Below are 21,445 nucleotides of genomic sequence, written 5' to 3'. Positions count from 1 at the left end.
AACAACAACAAATCAAAGCAGTCTTTGCTCACCCCACCTCACCTATCCCAATTCCTACTCCTGTGGCAAATATTTAAACTCTTTTAGTTCTTTTGTTTGTGTGTGTGGTTCTTATCTTCACATTGTAAAATAATAAGGTTACTTGCTATTTTTTTATTGTACAGTTTTAGACATTGTCTCAGCCCATTCAGGTTGCTATAACAAAGTATCGTAGTTTGGGTAGTTTATGAACAACACAAATTTATTTCTCATACTTCTGGAGGCTGGAAGTCTGAGACCAGGTCACCAGCATGGTTGGGTTCTGGAAGGACCCTTCTGTGGGCTGTAGAATGCCACCTTCTCATTATGTCCATGAGTGGAGGAGAGCAGAGAGAAGAAGCAAGCTAAAGCCTGACTCTTCAGGGGCACTAATCACATTTATAAGGGCTCTTCCTTCATGACCTCATCTAATTACTTCCCAAAGGCCACACCTCCGGACATAATCACATGGTGGTTAGTGTTTCAAAATAGGAGTTTCGGGGGAAAACAAACATTCAGTCATAATAGACACCATCTTATTAACTTATAACCATAGAATCCCCTGGAGGAGGACGTGGCAACCCGCTCCAGTATTCTTGCCTGGAGAATCTCCATGGACAGAGGAGAATGGTGGGCTGCAGTCCATGGGGTCACGAAGAGTTGGACACGATGGAGCGACTAAGCACAGCACATATAGAATGTGAAGTTTAACTCCTTTCATAAGTTTAATTCCTTTCGTACCCCTCCTCACATTCTCCCCAAATAGTTAATCCTATAGATTAATTTTTGATTAAACCAAAACTCTATTTTCCAGCATCATGATTGTATAAACGATTGTGTTGTGTAGTATACTGTAACTGTTTTCTTTTACTGCCACTGTTTTGTTTCCCTGGGAATTAATAGTTCCCTCAAATTTCCCAATTTTGTAATGTACCTATCCTTTATTGTATATCCTCAAATTCTTTGCTGGTGTATAAACTTCCTAAAACATTTCAACATATCAAGCAATCTATGTGATTCATATTTTTCTTGGTTAACATCCTTCTAGAGATTTCTATTCCAGTCTATCAAGCATTTTACTTTGTCCTTATTTTCCCATAAATTTTTTTCCCCCAGAGCTTTTTTTTTTCTACTTCCAATACTGGACGGGTACTTTCTTAGGCCAGTTGTAGAGTCTCTGTCATCAGTCTGGAGATCTCATCCACCACTCTAAGAATTCTCATCTGTGTTGGATATCCTGTTACCTGGATCCCATATCTTTCTTATTCTTGGTGTATTTCTTTGCTTTGGTTAATTACAACCTCTAATAATTCCTTTCTTTCTTTCTTTTTCTTTTTTTGAGACTGGCTTCTCTGAAAAAGTATTTATTTTACTTTCATATTTTGATTGATGTCTGGGGATGATGTTTTCAACTTAAAGATTCTATGCTGAAATCATTTTGAAGGCATTACTCTTCTGGCTGCTGAAAAGTCCAATGTCATTCTGATTGGTCCACTGTGTGTGCCTGGTTTTCTCTCTAGAACATACTAGAGTCTTCTCACTTTTCCCAGTTTTCTGAAATTTTAAGGTGGCTTGCTTTGACGTGTTTACTGTTATTTAATTTTTGTGGCAAGCTGTTGGTGGGCCTTTTCAGTCAGGAAACTTAGTTCCTTCAGTTCTGGAAAATTCTATTTCTCTGGTAATTTTTTTCATTCAGAGTGAAGAAAGTCTAGCTCTCAAATTAGGTGGACTAGTTTCTCGTATTTTCTCTCATTTTTCAATTCCTTGTTTATATGTCCTTCATTAAAAAAATAAATTTCTTCAACTTTTATAATAGTTTTATAAATTCAGGCTATTTATATTTATATATATTCCTCTTTATATGACACCTTGATCATGCTTTATGGATGCAATATCTCCTTTTTCTTCATTCAAAAAATGAATTACAGATTTTAAAAAGTATCTTGATTTCTGCATTATCTCTTTCCTTTCCTTTCTTCCTTTTTTTTTTCTATTATTCTTCACAAAGACTTTCCTCCAGTATCTGCTAATCCTTGAGTTCTTACATATTTAAGAATGATAAACTATTACAACATCAAGGGAAACTGCATGGAAAGGTTTGCTTTTGGTGTGGTTGCCCAGAGAGTAGCTGGCTATTCTGGGGAGAAACCCTCGAATGTCAATACCTTCCATCAAGGCTCCAGTTCATCAGCGTTTTCCCCAGAGAGGCACTCTGATTTCCTGCTGTGGGATGTGGTGGAGGGGAGGGCCTATGCCTGAATTTCAGAGTTGGAAGCCAAGTAAGGATAAGGACTTGACTTTTGCCTCATGCTCTGTTTATTCCTGGGCCTAGATTCTCTTTGCTATATCATCTCTAAAGAGTGATACTCCTCATGGTTGAGGGAGGGGTGGTCCCATGCTGTGACGAGTGGGCAAAGGGACTCATGACACTTTTGTCCATTTTCATTGAATCCTCTTGTTCCAGCTCATTGGGACCTCTGTGTGAGAATCACCAGATGCTTCTACTCCCTGAGACTTCCTGGGTTCTGAGGTATGAACCTGCCCTCAGCCCCTGGCCCAGCCCCTGCAGCCCTGGCTCTCTGCCTCCTCTGGTCTGCTCAGTTAATCACCACTAGCTCTGATTGCTGCTTTCAGAAGTTTAACTGACCTCTTTCTGCTCTAACTCCTTTCATGTTCTCTTTGCCTTTTGATGTCTTTTTCATTTCTTTTCTGTTACTTTAATGGGGTATTGTGAGGGAGTAGAGGAAATGTGTTTGTGCTTACATATATTTCCATAAAGCCATAACACCTGAAGTCATTTACCAACCCACCTGTGTGTCTCTTGTCCACATTTGGGACAATTCCACTGTCTCCTAGCTGCCCATCACATTTCCAGTGAAATGGCCTCCCCTCTTATTTGGAGTTAAGTGGGGCAGAGGAGAAGGGTGGGTAGGATCTGCAGGACTAGGACCCTTACTTTCAATGCAGAATTGAAATGGGGGTGGGGGGGTGGGCATGAAGCAACCCCTGCTAGTTTTCAGAGTATCAGACAGTACTCCTGGGTCTAAATAACTCTAAGACTATGTTAGAATTTAATCAAGGAGTAAAACAGTAAGCTAATCCTTAAAGCTGCCAAATTTAAAATGAAGCTGTATGAGGAAAAAACTCCCGCGATGAAACATTTCAGTGCCCGTCTAAAAGAACAGCTATTGCTCTTTTTAGTACTTTGCATAAAAAAAAAAAAATCGTTTCTGACTATAATGAAAAAGTAGGGTTGGGGGATGGAGAGACTTGAAAGTCCCCCTTTGGCGTAAGAACTGCCTGAAATGGTGGTTACTGAGCCAAAAATGACCCTTCTACTTTATGCAGAGTTCATAGATGAACTGTTTGGATGAGTCGTGTCTGTTTCTTCAGAGGCCATCTGCTGAATTCCACTGGTGGGCACAGTGGCCAAGGACTCATGGACAATGCACCACAAGAATAACCACGGCCCCCCTCCCCCCAGTCCCATGAGTGGGTGGAGTAAGAATCCTGGAGCTGGATTCTTGGCGGACCCTGAGGGTTCTTTGCTGAGAGGTTGCCAGGAGACCTGTGGGGATGTTGGGAAAGGTACCAGCTGGGACTGGGCTTGCTCCTGGGTACAGAATGTTTTATTCAGTGGGGAAAAGTAGTGTTGGGCCATATGAATAAAGACTTCAGATTCTGGGTAGGGGACTGTTTAACTCTCTCCCTCTTCCTTGGGCTCTAAACACAGCCTAAGGCACTTGGAATTTGGCCCACACTCATCATAATATAGGTGACAATGAAATCTGGGCCATCCCAAATCAACGAATCCTTAACAAGCCAAAACTGGCTGTTGGGGCTTGTCTGAAGAATTGTGACGTTGCCAGTTGGGTAAATATCCTTTGTATAAACACACTCAGTAATGGGAAAGCTATTTTCTTCCCAGTTAGCAGGCTGTTTATAAGACGGCTCTTGTGTTTCTACTTGGAGGCTGAAAAAGTTGTCCTCCCTAAGCACTTAGGGTCCTGATATAGGAACAAGATGAAATGTCTGATTCAGCAACATTTGTTTTTAATCCAGCCCAGGGTACTGTGGCCAAGGCCTGAGAAGAGGAGGAGGACAGTAGGAATGTGAAGGTGAGTGATGGTAGGGAGGAGGCATGTGGGGATGGTGGACAGAAAAGTGGTCCTCAAAAGATATATCCAAGTCTTAACCTATAGAACCTGTGGATATGACCTTATTTAGAAAATAGAGCCTTTACAGGTGTAATTATGTTAAAAAATCTCAAGCTGAGATTATCCTGGATATAGGGAGTCTAAATCCCCAATGACTGATAGGAATCCTTGTAAGAGAAAGGAGAGGGAGATTTGAGACACATATAGTCATGTGGAGATGCAGGCAGAAATTGGAGGGATACTGCCACAGCCAAGGAACTACCAGAAGCCGGAAGAGGCCGGAAGAATCCTCTTCTAGAACCTTCAGGGAGAGTGTGGTCCTGCTGACACCTTGATTTTACACTTTCTCAGAACTCTGAGAAAATAACTTTGTTTTATCCCACCAGGTTTGTGGTCATTCATTACAACAACCCTTGAAAACAAATTCAGTGGGGGAGATCTGGAAAGAAAGAGACAGGTAGTAGAAATGTGTAGGCAAGGGCAAGGACAGCCATGGAGACTGAGGCAGGGAGAGACAGGGGCTGTGTGATAACTCCTCCTCCCTCCCTGTCTTAGTCTGCTCTGGTGACCACACAAGAGAACATTGACTGGCTGTCTTAAGTGACAGAAATTAATTTTCTCATAGTTCTGGACTCTGGATGTTAAAGGTCAAAGTACCAGCATGCTCAGTTTTCAGTGAAGACTCTCTTCCTAGCTTGTAGATGGCCAGTTCCTCACTGTGTCCTCCTAAGGCAGAGACAGCAAGTTCTCTGGTGTATTTTCTTAAAGACACTAATCCCATCACAAGGGTCCCACCCTCATGACCTGATGTGAATCTCTAAATAACATCTCATCTCCAGCATTTGATTTTTGAGGAGATGCAATTCAATCCATAGCACTCTCCCACTGCATGCATTTCCCATCATAGGTCTGGCAACTTAGTAGCTGAAATTGGACAGAACTCTGCTGTATGAAACACGGAAAACCACTCTTGATTGAAGGATACATTGAAGAGAAGAGGTTATGTTAAGAATCAAAGAGGAACACACTTGTCTCAGGTTCTAAATGACAATTATTCCAACAGTTTGGATGATAGTGAAGGCAGCCAGGGCATCATTCAGCAGCTCTGTGAAGTGCAGGCTGGGAATGATCTTTTCAGTTCAGTTCAGTTCAGTCGCTCAGTCATGTCCGACTTTTTGCGACCCCATGAACCACAGCACGTCAGGCCTCCCTGTCCTTCACCAACTCCCGGAGTCCACCCAAACCCATGTCCATTGAGTCAATGGTGCCATCCAACTATCTCATCCTCTGTCGTCCCCTTCTCCTCCTGCCCTCAATCTTTCCCAGCATCAGGGTCTTTTCAAATGAGTCAGCTCTTCGCATCAGGTGGCCAAAGTATTGGAGTTTCAGCTTCGGCATTAGTCCTTCCAATGAATATTCAGGACTGATCTCCTTTAGGATGGACTGGTTGGATCTCCTTGCAGTCCAAGGGATTCTCAAGAGTCTTTTCCAACACCACAGTTCAAAAGCATCAATTTTTTGGCGCTCAGCTTTCTTCACTGTCCAACTCTCACATCCATTCATGACCACTGGAAAAACCATAGCCTTGACTAGATGGACCTTTGTTGGCAAAGTAATATCTTTGCTTTTCAATATACTATCTAGGTTGGTCATAACTTTTCTTCCAAGGAGTAAGCGTCTTTTAATTTCATGGCTGCAATCACCATCTGCAGTGATTTTGGAGCGCCCCCCACCCCCACCGCCAAAAAAAAAGTCTGACACTGTTTCCACTGTTTCCCCATCTATTTCCCATGAAGTGATGGGACTGGATGCCATGATCTTCGTTTTCTGAATGTTGAGCTTTAAGCCAACTTTTTCACTCTCCTCTTTCACTCTCATCAAGAGGCTTTTGAGTTCTTCTTCACTTTCTGCCATAAGTGTGGTTTCATCTGCATATCTGAGGTTATTGATATTTCTCCCTGCAGTCTTGATTCCAGCTTGTGCTTCTTCCAGCCCAGCATTTCTCATGATGTACTCTGTATAGAAGTTAAATAAACAGGGTGACAATATACAGCCTTGACATACTCCATTTCCTATTTGGAAACAGTCTGTTGTTCCATGTCCAGTTCTAACTGTTGCTTGTTGACTTGCATACAGATTTCTTAGGAGGCAGGTCAGGTGCTCTGGTATTCCCATCTCTTGAAGAATTTTCAACAGTTTGTTGTGATCCACACAGTCAACGGCTTTGGCATAGTCAATAAAGCAGAAATAGATGTTTTTCTGGAACTCTCTTGCTTTTTCGATGATCCAGCGCATGTTGGCAATTTGATCTCTGGTTCCTCTGCCTTTTCTAAAACCAGCTTGAACATCTGGAAGTTCACGGTTCACATACTGCTGAAGCCTGGCTTGGAGAATTTTGAGCATTACTTTACTGGTGTGTGAGATGAGTGCAATTGTGCGGTAGTTTGAGCATTCTTTGGCATTGCCTTTCTTTGGGATTGGAATGAAAACTGACCTTTTCCAGTCCTGTGGCCACTGCTGAGTTTTCCAAATTTGCTGGCATAGTGAGTGTAGCACTTTCACAGCATCATCTTTCAGGATTTGAAATAGCTCAACTGGAATTCCATCACCTCTACTTGCTTTGTTCGTAGTGATGCTTTCTAAGGCCCACTTGACTTCATATTCCAGGATGTCTGGCTCTAGGTGAGTGATCACACCATCGTGATTATTATCTTTTAGGGTCCCATTAACTTCCTCTTCTAGCATTTTCCTGCCAGGAGGGATTCCTTGACTGGTATTCTCCTATTATAAGCTGAATTGTGTCATCCCCAGAACACATATGTTGAAGTCCTCAGACATCAGAATATAAATGTATTTGGAGATACGGTCTTTAAAGGGGTAAATAAGTTAAAATGGGGTCATTAGGTAGCCTAATATAATCTGACTGCTTTCCTTGTAAGAAGAGGTTAGGACACAGACATGCACAGAAGAAAGACCCTATGAAGACAAAGGAAGATTATGACCATTTACAAGCAAACTAAAGAGAGAGACCTCAGAAGGAGACAAACTCTGTTTGATACCTGATTTTGAACTTCCAGCCTCCAGAACTATGAGAAAATAAACTTCTGTTGGTTAAGCCACCTTGTCTATGGTGCTTTGTATGGCTATGTCTGAGGTAACTAATGATTCTCCAAGCCTAATGCTTCAAGTAGAACCTTCCTTGCTCTATAAACAGGCTCCTGACTCCAGACCATGTGCATTCTAGGTTCCTCATCCCCTTGGCCTGTTAGAGCCTCCAGGAACATGTTGGAACTCCTGTTCATTCATTCTCACCTAACCACGAGAGTTTTAGTAAGTTACTCAATCTCTTGGAATCTTTTCTTCATCCAGAAAACTGAAGATAATCAAGCCTCCCTGGTTGTGCAAATTAAATGAATTCACATACACAAACGTGTAACCAAGCAAGACCCTATGTGGCCTTCCCAGAACAGGCCCCACCACCTTCCATGTCCTCCGCCTGCCTATTTTATGTTGAAAAATTTAGCCTCCTAGGCCTTCCTGGACTTTCAAAGAGTAAATTTTATCAGAGAAGTGAGAAGATACAGAAAAGAAAACAGTCAAACAAGACAAAATAATAGTTAAGCTACTAAACAAAGTCAAGGACCTTAATTCTTCCTCAAAGGCATAGATAATAATCTGGGCCATATCCTTTGAGCTATTCTTCAGATACTCAAACCCCCATCAGGTGGAAGAAGTTAACTGCATGCTGCCCACAAGCATGTAGACCCCAGACTGGTTGGAAGCAGAAGGTTGATGATGTTGACTCCTGATTGCCTCACCACCAACTTATCAGAAGAATGTCCCTGAGCTGATCATACTTTTGATAATCCCATCCCTCACTCTATCTTTAAAAGTATTCTCTGAAAGCCTTTGGGGAGTTTGGGCTTTTTAAGCACTAACTTCCTGGACTTTCTGCTTGGCACCCTGCAATAACCACTGCACTTTCCTTCACGTCAACCCGCTGTCAGTAGCTTGGCTTTACTGCTTGTGGGCAAGCAGTCCCAAGTTTGGTTTGGTAACAAAAGGATTAAATAAAGCTGAGGCCCAATCACTCTAGCACCTTCTTCAATTTTATCTACATTAGAGGACATTTGCCATGTTTTGCAGCCCCACAACAGAGGTAGTCTGCCTCTTTGGAGGAAAAGCAGATAATCTATGAGAGTTAGGGCCCTGTCTCCCACTGCGTGAAGATGAGTCTGGAAGTGGGGCAGGCAGTGTAACTTACTCATTCAGATTCTCCCACTCAGGTTAGGTAGCTTTTGAGGTGCTTTTAAAGTGTCAATCCATGTTGCTTCCAGGAATGTTTTCGAACTCACCATCCGACAAGTCAGGATCACTTCTCCAAGTCATAAGTGCTCCCCGCTTTCTGTGGCTCCCCAAGTCTATCAGTCAACAGACCCCATGGATACCTCTGTGCAGAATCTCCCTTACTATCCATCCCGACTGACCCTACTTTGCTTCTACTCTTACCATTTCTGTCTCCAGCTCTGTCGATAGGCTTCTCAGGGATCCTTCAGCTTCTAGACTGTTCTCCTCAGTTCAACCCATCTTGTCCATAGTTTCTAGATTAATAAAGAACTGTCAAAGCTGCCACATTATATACAAAATATTAAGACTGAGAGTCAAGTTCTTACTCAAATTGAGTTATTTAAGATACTCCGTTACTTTCCTTCACTATTATGTGCTCAATGTGGGCACTCTTAAATTTCACTGTGTTTTGGGATTAACCACATTGTAGAGAGACAGAAAGATAAAAGAAATAAATTGAGAAAAGATCCGTAGAAACAGATTTTACACCATAAAAGAGTAAATTATTAGGTGTTAGAAAAATATAAATGTTGCAGTGTGTTTTATATGCTGTTTCCAAGAATAAAAATATGCCAAATCTGTGGGTAAAGGAGTTGGTTAGTCAGATTTCTGGATGGCCCTTCCTTTAAACTGTTAGTGCTGCTGTGCTGCTTAATGGGCAATAACCAGTCAGCAAAGAGAAGAAAATCTGAATAGAGGCCTTGAAGGAAAAGCCAATTTGAGGATCAATTATTGCCTTGTTAAGCAGTAATATGGGGTTATTGTAGATTTGGGAGAGTATGGTGGTTAAAATGTACTTTCTAAAAACCAAGAATTTTCCAAATTTAAGAAGTAACTGAAAGAGTAATTTAAAGAAATGCAGTCTCCCCATGGAACCAGATTATGAAACAAAAAAAAAAAAAAAGAAAAGAAAAAGGGAAGGGAATGATGCTAAATGGAAGCAAAATAGAAGTGATCCTTCTAGACGGTTATTTTGAAAGTCCTTTCGAAGAAGCCATCTACTAGACAATGCTACCAAGTGGCCCGTGTTCTATTGTTTCGCATTTCTAGAGGCTAGAAGTCTGAAATCAAGATGTCAATAGGGTCATGCTATCTCTGAAAGCCCTAAGGAGGGTTCTTCCTTGACCTTCCAGCTTCTTGTGGCTGCCAGCATCATTGGTGCTGCTTCGTTTGGGTGTCCTATGGGATCACATGTACTCTTACTCTGTGTCCATCTGTGTCTACACTTCCCTCTTTTTATAAGGACTTTAGTCACTGGATTGAAAGGAAAGTGAAGTCACTCAGTCGTGTCCGACTCTTTGCGACCCCATGAACTGCAGCCCACCAGGCTCCTCTGTCCGTGGGATCCTCCAGGCAAGAATACTGGAATGGGTTGCCATTTCCTTCTCCAGGGGATCTTCCTGACCCAGGGATTGAACCCGGGTCTCCTGCATAGTAGGCAGATGCTTTACCGTCTGAGCCACACACGAATGCAGTATACTCTCATCTTAACTTGGTTATATCTGCAAAGACCCTTTTCCAAATGAGGTCACATTCACAGGTATTGGGGGTTAGGATTTTAATACCTCATTCTAAGTCAATGATATCACAATGAAGAGAGCATGCCAGAAGTTCTTTGTTATTAACACAAAAATAGTATTAATAATAGCTACATACTCAAAACTACCCAGAGTAACATCAACTTCTGGCATGACAGCATGAGGAGCTCTACTGACCCATTTACTCAGTGAAACTGGTGAAAAACTGTTAAAAAACTCAACAATTTAAGGCTTCTGGAAATGATCCTAAGGGGGAAAAATAGCAAAGTGAAAGTCTGCTATTTAAGAAAAAGTATGAAAATTTGGTAAGAATGGTGAGAGTTTATGGTATTTGAACTGAGACTGCTTCCTTCCTACTCACTCTTAGTTAAGTAAGGGTGGAGACTCCATTCCAGAATTCTGCAACTAGGGACAAGGGCTCCTTTTCCCAGCCCTCCCAGCACATGGAAGTCTTTCTTCTCCAGAGGAGCAGGTTGGCAATGTTTCTTATCCTGTCCACAGATCCCCATTGCTGAAACTAAGTTCCAGATGTGTGCGATCAAGAGGTCACCTTTCTGGTGGATTGGAGGGTCTACTTTGGGCACAGAATGCTGAAAGGACTGTCCCTAGTCATTCTTTCCTTGACTTGTGAGGGGGTGGTTCCAAGTCAGAAGATGCAAGCTCAGAGGACCTCTGGCTGCCCTACTTCTCCACCAACTACTCAGCTCGTAGAGTCGGGGTATCATTCAGAGAGGAGCCTGCCATTGTTCCCATCCCCAAATCCAGAGTCCTGAATCAGATATTTTGCTGGAGAATGGGATTGGGAAAAGGGTAAGAAGGAGGCCATTAAATAAGATAGTTTCTAATATTTTCCCAAAGGAATTGAAAGTCAAGCCTAAGGATGCTCTCAAAAACGGTGGAGGTTATGGTAAAAGGGAATTGGGAGGAGATTCAAAATACATGCTAAACTGTAAGCCTGTTAGTTTGTGGGAGAAAATTCAGAATGAATCACTAGGGAGGAGTCTTCTTGGGTTCAGAACAAATATCAAACACTGACCTCAGGAACTATTCCTTCAAAGGAGTCACAACTTCATTGGATTAGTTTGTAGAGCAATTTATGCTTTAGGGCATTGCTGGAATCAATATAGCAATCAGCCAACAATTAATAGAGTTTTACAACTGGATGTGGTCAGAGAAAAAGTAGCTGATAACCCCAGCAAGATCACTGTCATCCAGGCATGACTGTAGTTATACCCAAAGCTGTGCATCTTTGAGAAGAAATATCAGAGGCTGAACTCTATGGAAGGGGAAATAGATTTCAAGAAAATAATCTAGCCATTCACTAACAAATAAAGAATTAAATAACAGTAACAAGACCTGGAGGATGGGAGGAAGACCAGTATCTAGAATTGCTACAATATTTCCAACAAAAATTTTAAGGCATGCAAACAAATATAAAAGTATGATTCATACAGCTAGAAAAAGCCAGAAAAGACACTGCCTGTGAGAGTGACCACTACTGTATTATCAGAAAACTTCCAAAGATTCATTGTAAACATGTTCATAGGGCTAAAAGAAAATATGATGACCATGTTGCATCAAATAAAGAATATCAATAAGGAGATAAAAGTTATTTAAAAAAGAACCAAATGGAAATTCTGGAGTTGAAGAGTGGAATAACGGAAATAAAAAATTCATTAGAGGAACTCAACAGTGGGTTTGAACTGGCAGAAGAGAGAATAAATAAACTTGAAGATAAATCAGTAGAAACCATGCAAGCTGAAGAACAGAGAGGGAAAAAGTATACCAAAATGCTTATAGTGGAAGTACCAGAAAAAAATGAGAGAAGGGAGCAGAGAGAACATTTGAAGAAATAATGGCTGAAAACTTCACAAATTTGTTGAGAGATACTGGTCTGTGGTTTTCTTGCAATGTTTTTTCTAGTTTTGTTACTAGGGTAATGCTAGCCTCATAAAATGAGTTAGGAAGCATTCCTTCTGCTTCTGTCTTCTGAAAGAGCTTCTAGAAAGTTGATACAATTTTTTCTTTAAATACGTGTTAGAATTCACCAGTGAACTCATTTCGGGCTCATGCTCTCTTTTTTAGAAGGTTGCATGCATCTTGAGAAATTTGTATGCAGGTCAGGAAGCAACAGTTAGAACTGGACATGGAACAACAGACTGGTTCCAAATAGGAAAAGGAGTACGTCAAGGCTGTATATTGTCACCCTGCTTATTTAACTTCTATGCAGAGTACATCATGAGAAACGCTGGACTGGAAGAAACACAAGTTGGAATCAAGATTGCTGGGAGAAATATCAATAACCTCAGATATGCAGATGACACCACCCTTATGGCAGAAAGTGAAGAGGAACTAAAAAGCCTCTTGATGAAAGTGAAAGAGGAGAGTGACAAAGTTGGCTTAAAGCTCAACATTCAGAAAACGAAGATCATGGCATCTGGTCCCACCACTTCATGGGAAATAGATGGGGAAACAATGGAAACAGTGTCAGACTTTTTTTTTGGGGGGGGGGGGCTCCAAAATCACTACAGATGGTGACTGCAGCCATGAAATTAAAAGACGCTTACTCCTTGGAAGGAAAGTTATGACCAACCTAGATAGCATATTCAAAAGCAGAGATATTACTTTGCCAACAAAGGTCCGTCTAGTCAAGGCTATGGTTTTTCCTGTGGTCATGTATGGATGTGAGAGTTGGACTGTGAAGAAGGCTGAGTGCTGAAGAATTGATGCCTTTGAACTGTGGTGTTGGAGAAGACTCTTGAGAGTCCCTTGGACTGCAAGGAGATCCAACCAGTCCATTCTGAAGGAGATCAGCCCTGGGATTTCTTTGGAAGGAATGATGCTAAAGCTGAAACTCCAGTACTTTGGCCACCGCATGCGAAGAGTTGACTCATTGGAAAAGACTCTGATGCTGGGAGGGATTGGGGGCAGGAGGAGAAGGGGACCACAGAGGATGACATGGCTGGATGGCATCACTGACTCGATGGACGTGAGTCTGAGTGAACTCCGGGAGTTGGTGATGGACAGGGAGGCCTGGCGTGCTGCGATTCATGGGGTCGCAAAGAGTCGGACACGACTGAGCGACTGAACTGAACTGAACTGATGCATGCTAAATCACTTCAGTAGTGCAACCCTATAGACTGTAACCCACCAGGCTCCTCTGTCCAAGGGATTCTCCATGTAAGAATGCTGCAGTGGTTTGCCATGCCCTCCTCCAGAGGATCTTCCTGACACAGGGATTGAACCTGTGTCTCTTTATATCTCCTTCATTGGCAGCCAAGTACTTTAGCACTGGCACCACCTAGAAAGCCTCATGTTAGAAGGTTATTACTCATCAATTTAATTGTTTTAGGCCCATTCAGATTGTCTGCTTCTTCTTGTGTGAATTTAGGCAGACTGTGTCTTTCAAGGATTGAAAGATTCAGTTAGGTTGTCAAATTTATGGGCTTCCCTGGTGGTTCAGTGGTAAAGGATTCACCTGCAGTGCAGGAGATGTGGGTTCAATCCCTGAGTTGGGAAAATCCCCTGGAGAAAAAAATGACCACCATATAGCTGTTCATGGTATCCCTGGTTTTACTGAAAAACAGTGAACTTACACATCCAGGAAGTTCAACAAACTTTAAGTAGGATAAATGCAAAGAAAGCCACAAACAGACACATCATAGTTAAAATGTTGAAAGTTAAAGCCAAGGAGAAAATCTTGAAGGCAGCAAAAGAAAACTGACTTATTACTTACAAACAAATTCCAATAAGATTGGAGCTGACTTTCCAGCCAAGATAATGGAGGCTGGAACGTATTGGAAGGACATAAAATAGTCAATGAAAAAAACAGAAAAAACTGTAAATTAATAAAAGTCTCTATAATCAAAACCATCTTTTAAAAATGAAGGTGAAATAAAGACTTTCCCAGATAAACAAAATCTGAGAGAATTTGTTGGTAGAACAAATAGTTTTATGAGAAATAAAAAATTCAAATATCCTATAAGAAATACTAAAGGAACTTTTTCAGGCTGAAAGCAAGTGTCTCCAAATGGTAATTCAAATTAACATGAAGAACAAAGACCACAGGAAAATGTATCTGTGTAATTATAAGATACAGTTTAAATACAGATTTTATTCCCTCATAACTGATTTTAAAACACTAGCATAAAGTAATGTGTATATAATATATTTGGGGGCCTATGGGGTCGCAGAGAGTCGGACACGACTGAGCAACTGAACTGAACTGAACTGAACACATAAATAATAGGATATGTGTGATACGTTTGCCAATAATAGTAAAAGAAGGAAGGTGGGTGGGAGGAAAGCCTTACTGGGCTAAGGAAATGTCTATAGATTGTAAAGTAAGAATTATAACAATGCATTGTTAGGTTTGTAACATTAGTAGCTCTGCTGCTGCTGCTGCTGCTGCTGCTAAGTCGCTTCAGTCGTGTCCGACTCTGTGTGACCCCATGGACGGCAGCCCACAAGGCTCCCCCGTCCCTGGGATTCTCCAGGCAAGAGCACTGGAGTGGGTTGCCATTTCCTTCTCCAATGCATGACAGTGAAAAGTGAAAGTGAAGTCACTGAGTCTTGTCCGACTCTTAGCAACCCCATGGACTGGAGCCTACCAGGCTCCTCCGTCCATGGGATTTTCCAGGCAAGAGTACTGGAGTGGGGTGCCATTGCCTTCTCCGATTAATAGCTCTACTGTATACCAAAATAATATGACAAAAAGAGAGAATGAGGAATATAACTATATTAATGTTTCTATAAATCAATGAAATGAAACTAGTATAAACCAGGAGCCAATTCTGACAAGGTAAGATATATATGGTAAGTCATATACATCTTATCTAAATCACTAAAAATCTTTCAAGATATAGTGGGAAAAAAAAGTATAGAAGTTAAAATGCTACATAACAAAATATTTACTTAATGTAAAATAATAGTAAAGAAGGAAGGTGAAGTTTGGTTTAACATCCAGTAATCAATTACTGTAAACCGTCATATCAATAGAATAAAAAACAAATATCATATGATTATCCCATAGATGCAGAAACAAGCATTTAACAAAATCCAACACTCTTCGTGGGCTTCCCTTGGTGGCTCAGATGGTAAAGAATCCGCTTGCAATGCAGGAGACCTGGTTCAGTCCCTGGGTTGGGAAGATCCCCTGGAGGAGGACATGGCAACCCACTCCAGTATTCTTGCCTGGAGAATCCCCAAGGACAGAGGAACCTGGCAGACTGTAATCCATGGGGCTGCAAAGAGTCAGACACAACTGAGCAACTAAGCATACAGCACAACACTTCATAAAAAGACTGAACAAATGCGGAATAGAAAAGTTCTTCAAACCAATAAAGGGTTTGAAAGGCTGTGAAAAACTCAGAGCTATCGTCATACTTAATGATGCAAGACTGGATGCTTTTCTACCGCTATCAGGAACAAAGCAAAGATGTTAGCTCTTGCCACTTCTGTTCAGCATTATACTTGAAGTTCTAGCTGGGGCTATTAAGCAAGAGAAAGTAATAAAAGGCATATGGATTGGAAAGGAAGAAATAAAACTATGTCTATTTTCAGATGATATGATCTTGTACATAGAAAAACCTAGGAATCCACTAAAAAGCATTTAGAAAAAAAAAAACAAGTTTAGTAAGTTTTCAGGATGCAAGGTTAATATGCTGCAAAGAATCATATTTCTATACACTTGCAGTGAGGGCTTCCCTGATGGCCCAGTGGTAAAGAACCCACCTGCCAATTCAGGAGATGTGGGTTCAATCCCTGGGTCGAGAGGATCTCCTGGAGAAGGAAATGCAATCCATTCCTGTATTCTTGTCTGGGAAATTCTAAGGACAGAGGAGCCTGGTGGGCTACAGTCCATGGAGTCACAAAAGAGTCAGACATGACTTAGTGACTAAATAGCAACAAGACAACACTTGCAGTGAACAATCTGAAAATTTAAAAAAAATTCCATTTACACCAGTTAAAAAAATAACTTAGAAATAAACCTAACAAAAGAAGTGTATAACCTGTCGTCTGAAAACTGCAAAACATTGTGGAAGAAATTACAGGTCATCTCAATAATTGGGAAAGCATTTTATGTTTGCGGATCAGAAGGTTTAACATTTTTAAAAAATTCATCTGTATGTTTATTTTCAGTGAAACCCTACTTTGTATTCTAGACTATCTCTTCTGAGGATAAGCAGACTTTAAATAACTTGTACATTGTCTATTTAAGTGCTCAAATACTAAAATACACAAATTCAACTACATTCCAAATAATTTTCCCTAAGATTTATCAGGTATTTAACAGACCAGGCCTGCCCAACCCCTCTACACCCACTGACAAGCAAGTTTAATCCTGCTAAGAACACACCCATACTCACCCATCCTACCAGATAAAAGGCAGAGAAAAGAAAGGCAACCACTTTTTTAAAGTTTTTTTTTTAATGTGAATCATTTTTTAAAGTTTTTTTTTTTAAGTTTCTTTTTATTTATTTATCTGGCTGTGCCAAGTCTTGGTTACGGCATGTGAACTCTTAGTTAGAGCATGTGGAATTTAGTTCCCTGACCAGGGATAGAACCCAGGCCCCCTGCATTGGGAGCACAGTTTTAGCCACTGAACCACTAGGGAAGTCCCATTTTTAAAGTCTTTATTGAATTTGTTAGCATATTGCATCTGTTTTATGTTTTGGTTTTTTGGTTGCAAGTTATGTGAGGTCTCAGCTCCCTGATCAGGGATCAAACTGGCACCCCTTGCATTGAAAGGCGAAGTCTTAAAAACTGGACCACCAGGGAAGTCCTGGTGCAGCCACTTTTGAAAACAACCTGGTAATTCCTCAAATGATTAAATACAGAGTTACCATATATCCCAGTAATCCCACTCTTAGGTATTAATATATACCCAAGAGAAATAAAGTCATATAATCATAAAGACATTTGTACACGAATGTTCATAGCAGTATTATTCATAATAGCCAAATGGAGACAACAACCCAAATGTCTGTCAATGACAAGTGAATAAACAGAATGTGATATAACAATGCAACAGAATATTATTCAGCCATAAAAAGAAATGAAGTACAGATACCTGCTACAACCTGGACAAATCTCGAAAACATTATGCTAAGTGAAGGAAGTCACAAAAAATCTCATATTGTATTATTTTATTTTCATGAAATGTCCAGAAGAAAATTTATAGAGACAGAAAGTAGATTAGTGATTGCCTAGGGGTTAACAACTGACTGGTTCAAAATTGGGAAAGGAGTATGACAAAGCTGTATATTGTTACCCTGTTTATTTAACTTATATGCAGAGTACATCATGCAAAATGCTGGGCTGGATGAGGTATAAGTTGGAATCAAGATTACCAGGAGCAATATCAACAACCTCAGATATTCAGATGATACCACGTGGTAGAAAGCGAAGAGGAACTAAGGAGCCTCCTGATGAAGGTGAAAGAGGAGAGTGAAAAAGCTGGCTTAAAACTCACATTCAAAAATTGAAGATCATGGCATCCGATCCCATCACTTCATGGCAAATAGATGAGGAAACAATGGAAATAGTGACAGACTTTATTTTCTTGGGCTCCAAAATCACTGTGGATGGTGACTGCAGACATGAAATTAGACGATGCTTGCTTCTTGGAAAGAAGGCTATGACAAACTAATAGCGTATAAAGAGGATGGACCGACAAAGGTCCATGTAGTCAAAGCTGTGGGGTCTTTCCAGCAGTCATGTACAGATGTGAGAGTTTGACCATAAAGAAGGCTAAGTGCTGAAGAATTGATGCTTTGAACTGTGGTGATGGAGAAGACTCCTGGACAAGGACTCTGGAGAGTCCCTTGGACAGTAAGTTTAAACCAGTCAATTCTAAAGGAAATCAACCCTGAATGTTCATTGGAAAGATTGATGCTGAAGCTGAAGCTCCAGTACTTTGACTACCTGATGCAAAGAGCTGACTCACTGGAAAATACCTTGATGCTGGGAAAGATCGAGGGCAGGAGGAAAAGGGAGCAGCAGAGGATGAGATGGTTAGATGGCATCATTGACTCAATGGACATGAGTTTGAGGAAACCCAGGGACCCAGTGAAGGACAGGGAAGCCTGGCGTGCTGCAGTACATGGAGTTGCAAAGAGTCAGACATGACTTAGGGACTAAACAGCACATCAACAGAGGTGGGGAAGTGGGGCTGGCAGGTAGGAGGTACTAGGCTTCTTTTTGAGTTGATGGAAATGTTCTAAAATTGATTGCGGTGATGGTTGCACTTATCTGTGAAAATACTTTTGAGTTTTATACTTTATGTGGGATTGTATGTGAGCTAGTTCTTAATTACCCAGAGTGAAAGATTAGCCCAGCACCAGAACTCTATCAATTTAATGCACCCCCTGGGCTTCCCTGGTGGCTCAGATGGTAAAGAATCTGCCTGCAATGCAAGAGACCTGGATTTGATCCTTGGGTTAGGAAGATCCCCTGGAGAAGGAAATGGCAACCCACTCCAGTATTCTTGCCTGGATAATTCTATGGATAGATGAGCTACAGTCCATGGGGTCTCAAAGAGCTGGACACAACTGAGCAATTAACATTACAATAAAGGCAGACCAATGCAGGGCAACCACCTAGGAAATCCCTATAAACTAGAGTACTGCTGACGCTGGGCTTCGCAGGTGGTGCTAGTTGTAAAGAACCCACCTACCAATACAGGAGACGTAAGAGAAGCAGGTTCCATCCCTGAGTCAGGAAGATCCCTGGTGGAGGGCATGACAACTCACTCAAGTACTCTTGCCTGGAGAATCCCATAGACAGAGAAACCTGGTGGGCTACAGTCCATAGGGTTGCCAAGAGTCAGATACAACTGAAGTGACTTAGCACACACTGCTGAAGATAGAAGAGGGGGCTATTTTATTACACTTTGTATTACTGAATATGTGCAAAATGCATTGGGGTGCTCCACCTACCTTCTTATTGTTTTTCTCCTATTCTATTATTCTTCCTTCATTGAGCTCCATAAAACCTGAAGCAAACAATCAATGGAACGGGGATAGTCATCTTTCTGAGGACTGGGGAAGGAAGAACCATTTCATTTCCCATTTGTCTGACTGCGCTGTGTTCTTAGCAAGAGCTGGTTGTGGTAATGCAGAATCTGGTCAGGCAAAGAACAGAAGAGCCATATTAGATCCTTCCCATTACCTTCAACTCTCCCACAGTTTATAAGTTCCATGGTTTATTTGTAATTTTAAAATCCTTTTTCCCTTTTCTTTTGTTTTCTATAATGCACATTTATGTTGTAAAAGAGCCTGAGTTTCTACAATAGGCTTTTATGTGTGCTTTTGATTCAAATATAAAAATATCCACTTCAGTGTAATAAACAAATACCCAGCTGTTATTGCACTAAATAATTGACAAACCTCAAACACATTTGGACTCAAACATACTTCTTGTTCTCCCTGCAGAGGCCACCAGCATACCCCCTCCCCTAACCTCACTAAGGAGCTTGAGAACAAATCACCCTGCTTTTGGACAATGAGTCTGTGCCTCACTATTTTAAATATAAATAAGTTTGAATTGGGAGTATTAGCGTGTCTCATTGCCGTTCCTGATGGAGGCCATGCATGCAAAACCTAGATTTGGGGTTTGGATATTCCACTGATTTATTCCTGGGCTGATTCTGTTTGGAGCATTTCCTATGCTCTAAGCAAGACCCCCCACTTTCACCCCCATGCACTGTGGGAGACTTGGAGAGGGAAGTCCACTTGGGTGTGCAGTGTGGGTTACTTTCCCCAGCACACGTCATGCATCTGTTTATCTCTCACTCTGAACTCATTTTGGCTTCTGCCTTTCCGTATATACCGTGTTCCTCATCTTAATGGATGGAGCCACTATATCAATTCACACTAGTAATTTTCCTACTTATTCCATGAGGGAGATACAAACTTGAGTTGGTTTAAGTTGTCATATTTTGGGGGCCCATTTTTTACTTGGCCTACCATGCTAACTGTGTATCTATACACGAATAATGCTCAGGCTCAAGCTTTTGGCCACAAGGGAAGCCCCCACCAAGCTAAATTTCAGAGATTCCAGCATTAAAAACAGAAGGGGAGAATGGATACTGAGAAACACAATACTTCATATAGATCAACTCTAAGCCCAGTTGACGGAATTCACCAGAAATCCAGAACCTCCTTGATTTGTTGACGTCCTCAAAGATGCTTCAGCTCTGGATCCTCGGTCTTCCCTGAGAAGCAGGAACTTGGGTGGATTCCTATAGAGGCCGGAGAACTTCGTCCACGCAGGGCTGAGTGCAGGTCCTTTAGCAGCCGAGGCCCGTGTTCTCCCACCACTGCTGCTGCCGGTGGCCCTCAGAATACTGACTTATAGGCATAGCTGTTCCCAGTGGTGGCCGAAGGGAGGGACAAGGTTCTCCTCTGAACAACCAACCAGCCCTTCCCCTTAATTCCCCATACACAGAAGAGAATAGACTGTATCTTTTCTGAGAATTTACTGAAATTTGAGAAAAGTAAGATGGAAACACAACAAGGAGGAGGGCTTTCAGTGAATGCACAGGCCGGGGACCTTCTAGGATTCTTTATCAGGCTGCTTCCTCCTCATGCCATCAAAAATGCTCTGAGTATCTCTGTTCTTCACACTCTGCACAAAATGACCCTAAGAACTGCTTAGGAGAAAATATATAATGTCATCTCAAAGGTCCACTTCTAGAGCTCCTGTTCATTTTCCCAGGGTGTGACGACATCTATTCCCTACAGAACCACCCACAGGGTGTGGTATTAACCCATGGTCCCAATAAGAACTTCATAATTCTCAGACAGAACAGTCCCTAAAGTCTGGACTATTGCACTGTGAGTGCCATCACATAAGTACAGCTCAACCCAGCAGGGCTACAATAACTTCATTCCAGCTTCTGTTTACTCTCATCAACTATTCATCAACTGAATTATTCTATCTCAAACATGTCATTAAAAAGCCTTTTGCTTTCTTTCCATCGGACTCAGTTGTAATCCACAGATCTTAGCAAAGCAGACCTCATGTTGCTCTCTGCATGTCTCCATCTCTCTAGATGCAGGATCTTTATCAACTAGAATGTGTTTGACTGGAAGTCAAGCCTCTCACACTCATAATTTCTAAGTCTGGCACCTTTCCTGGGGAGAAAGAGAGGTTAGAAGGTAAGATATGACAATAAGCCATATAGTAGCCCTGTTTGAGAAATGTACATTCTGAGATTGGCCTTCTGGTAGTCCTGTCTGTTTAATTTATGGTGATAATTTCTCTAACAATAGTACTAGTAGACAGATATGATGGGATTTAGGGAAGGGGTGTGTGTCTTTCTGGACCCAGTAACCTCTATAACCCAGAGTATCTTCTTAAAACTGTTTCTGCCTTCTAAAG

At 41.4% G+C, this 21,445-nt stretch overlaps 1 long non-coding RNA gene across 1 annotated transcript; it reads left to right on the top strand.

The window, feature by feature from the left end:
* The first annotated feature begins 3,650 nt into the window (after positions 1–3,650).
* LOC139184462 (uncharacterized) lies at positions 3,651–21,216 on the top strand. The gene is made up of 3 exons (XR_011567959.1): positions 3,651–3,891; positions 4,081–4,136; positions 21,117–21,216. It is a non-coding gene; the product is annotated as an uncharacterized lncRNA (long non-coding RNA).
* Positions 21,217–21,445: the final 229 nt, after the last annotated feature.

Source organism: Bos indicus, chromosome 8 (genome assembly GCF_029378745.1).
Source record: "Bos indicus isolate NIAB-ARS_2022 breed Sahiwal x Tharparkar chromosome 8, NIAB-ARS_B.indTharparkar_mat_pri_1.0, whole genome shotgun sequence".
NCBI lineage: Eukaryota > Metazoa > Chordata > Mammalia > Artiodactyla > Bovidae > Bos > Bos indicus.
The sequence above is the reverse complement of the archived record's forward strand: the minus strand, read 5'-3'. Positions and strand labels throughout refer to the sequence as shown.